This window comes from Urtica dioica, chromosome 5 (assembly GCF_054948205.1).
Source record: "Urtica dioica subsp. dioica isolate 48M chromosome 5, U.dioica_male_clone48M_v1_H2, whole genome shotgun sequence".
Lineage (NCBI taxonomy): Eukaryota > Viridiplantae > Streptophyta > Magnoliopsida > Rosales > Urticaceae > Urtica > Urtica dioica.
In genome coordinates this window covers 26,337,848-26,341,432 of record NC_142760.1, presented here as the reverse complement: position 1 = coordinate 26,341,432, position 3,585 = coordinate 26,337,848, and positions in this window count along the sequence as shown.

Genomic DNA, 3,585 nt, shown 5'->3' with positions numbered 1-3,585 from the left:
TCATTAATTTTAAATTTTCTAATCGTAATTAACAAAATTACATTTCCTAATTTATTAATCTCTAATCTACTATACTTATATACATATTTAATCTCTAATCCTAATTTACAATTTTAAATTATCAAACATCCTAAATTATATCGTAATTAAATCCTAAATACTAAATTATATAATAAATTAATTCGATATTAATTCCAAACTATTAGCGACGATAATATCGTCGCTAATTGTTTTCCCGCGAACTTAGCGACGAATAGATATAATTAGCGACGAAAATATCGTCGCTAAATGTCTTTACCGCGAAACTTTAGAAGTTTTGGCACCAAATAATTAGCGACGAGAAATTCGTCGCTAAAAGGGTGATTAGCGACGAAAAATTAGCGACGATTTAATCGTCGTTAATACTTCCGTAGCTAAATGTCATATTTCTAGTAGTGTTTGTAGACTTTAAAATTATCAAAATATCAAGACTATACTCATTAGTTTAATAATATCCGAAATTAGATTTTTGGACACTTTTCGAACATCGGATTTTGGCGGATTTCATCAGATTTTGGCAAAAATTTTGGGGATGAAGGTCATTGGAAAAATCCGATGGGAATCTCATCAGAGATCATTGGATTTCATCGGATCCGATGATCTCCGATGAGATTCATCGGATTTTTTCAAGTATTTTTTAGAAACCCTAACTCAACCTAAAAGCTTAAAATCCGACTATTTTCATCCAATAATCACTCCAATCATGTATATTTTTTGTCATTTTGAGCTATGAAAACTTCAAACACTTGGAAACGCTCGTGGAAGCTTGGACAACCTTGAACGCCGGTGGAAGCTCGTCGAAATCACTTGGGGATATGAGAGAGATATAAATAGGGTTTGAAATGAGAGAGGAAGAGGAGTTATTTGATTTTCAGGGGTATTTTTATCCGAAAAGTGTCCAAAAGTTCAATTTCGGGTATTATTAAACTACGTGATCTAGTTTTGATATTTTGATAATTTTGAGGTTTACAAAATGAAATTATTTTTTGTTAATGTGTGCAATGTTCTTGAGCAACTATCGTTGCCCATTGCTGAAATTTATTCGTAACGTTGGTTGATCATTAATTTCGGCATATGTGGACCTGTCTAGAATGCACCGATATTCACCCATTTTTTATTTTATTATTTATTTTATTTTTTTTAATTTTTTTTATTTTTTTTTTCATTTTTTTTTCGCGGAAAGTTCCAGATCTGGTTTCTCTCTCATACCCCTGCTTTTCGAAAAAAACCAGAAGCCTTTTTCTTTATTTTTCTTTGCCGCTCCCTTGCTGGGAGGACGCCGGCGCTTTGGTCGGCTCCGACTTGGGGGGGAGGCTGTTCTGTCTTCTCTTTGGCCTCGGAAAAAGCTTTTACCCATCCCGCCTCTATGGGTCTCCTTCGCAGACCCCGAGCCTCGCCGGACGTCCCTGTCCTCCCTGGAGTTTCCTGCAACAGTCGTGCTCTACATCTTCCCCCGCCAGAGATGGCAGACTCTGACCTTTGCAGGGCCATGCGGTTTGATTCCCAGATCTGGAGCTTTCGGTCCCCGAAACCAGCTCCATTTTTTGGCCTTCCTTCCGGAGATGTCGTCCAGTTCGCCGCCGGCCCCGTCGCCCCGGTGTTTCAGTTCCTTCTCGGCGCAGATGCCTCCGTTGCGGATCTTGTGGGGTGGGATTTCGAGAGCTTTTTCTTTGGATATGATGAAGACATATTTAGTTTATATTCAAGTTTTAACTTCTTAGTTATAAATTATGTTTTTTTTTTATGTCTATTTCAATTTATTTTGCGTATGTTGTTTATGTGGGTGGATTAAACTAGGATTTTCAGTTTTAGATCTAGTTTATTGTCTTACCTTGGTTTCTAGTCAGCCGAATCCCTCTTTCTTTATTGCGAGTTTTTCCATCGAAGTTCATCTGCAACTTCAGACGCGCGGCAGAGGAAGGGAAGATGTCGGGCTGGTCGCCAACCTCACGCTTGCGAGCTCGCTCGCTGCGAAGGTTCGCTTAATCTGCGGGAGTGGGGTTTGAGGAGGTGGTCCTCCAGTGGGAGGATGGAAGGTCTTTGGGTGGGTGTTGCTCGGGTGAGCGGCGTCCTTAACCTTGGTTACGTAGGAGTTTATCTCCGTCTGAGAGATCGGGAAATGCTTCGGCAAATCCCAAGAGACAAGGAAATGCTTCGGCAAATCCTAATCAGGCCGTGTCCTGTTTGGTTGTCTCGGGTGTGGTCGTCTCGTTGGTTCTTAGGCGACACCTTCAGTATGACTAGTCGGTTTATTATCTGTGTTTTTCTGTTCCTTTGTAATAATTTGCTCATCAGTAGCATTTTATTTTGAATGGATCTCTTTGATGCGAAAAAAATGCACCAATATTCACCTATTTCTTAAAATAATTAAAAATATCTACGTAAAATAATAAAGTGGGACACTTTAAAGTTACTCAGTATTCAAATAACTTTTGTAATAATATCAATTAGTGATATAGATAAATATTTAATACAATATATATTTTGGGTGCTGTGATAAAATTGGGGAATTTTGAATTTCTCTTAGATAAATCAATGTTCAAAATTTTGCCAAAAATCGACGATAATCGACCACGTCATCGTTGCTGGTAGGACTAAGGCCGCTAAAACGACATTATATGTTTCATCGTTTTTTGTCGTACGAGCAAAACTCGAGCATTTTCGTTTTATGTAATGGTCACAAACTTCATATTATCATCACATCTTTGAAAATTTTGAGAAGAGAACAAAACTCCAATCAAACAAGCTACGTATTCAACTTTGACAACTTTTGACAATTTCGGGCTTTTTCGGGGTTGTTTGGTAGTTAACTCAAAAGGTTTTTGTTTTCTATTTTCTAATTTTTGTAGTTATACTGAAAAATTATTTTGCAGTTTTTTCAAAAAGCTGTTTGGTACAGTTTTCATTTTTGTTTTTGAGAAATTGAAAAAACTGAAAAACTGTTGGTACAGTTTTCATTTTTGTTTTTGAAAAAATGAAAAAAATGAAAACTACTTGGCGGCGATGGTGAGGCTCAGTGGTGATTGAAGAAGATGGCCGGATTTTTTTTTCAAGTCTTGCGCGCGGGTGAGGAGAAGGAGGAGAGAAGAGAAGAATTTTTTTTTCCAAAAACACCTTTTATTTGTTTTTTCAGTTTTCTTTACTTTTTTACAAAACAACTTCAAAAAATTTTAAAATTTTTTTCCGAAAACACCTTACCAAACACATTTTCCAGTTTTGTTTCCTATTTTCACTTCTTGAAAAGTCAAAAACTCTTTTCAAGAGCATAACCAAACATGCCCTTCGTTTTTGTAATTTGGTGCGGGTTAGTTGTATTGTTAATATGCTGGCAAATTTCGACGACAATCATTGATTTATGTTAAGTATTTTTTTTTTATCAGTGCGACTAGTTTCTTTAATAAAAACATTACTCTTGTGTTTGAGCTATTAAAGGAAGAAGAAACAATAATAAGAATTAAAAAAAAATAATTGCTAGAAAAAATAATGAGAATTGAGAGAAGGTTGTCAGCTTTTAATAAAAAAAAAAAAAGAGATTTGTAAGTAATT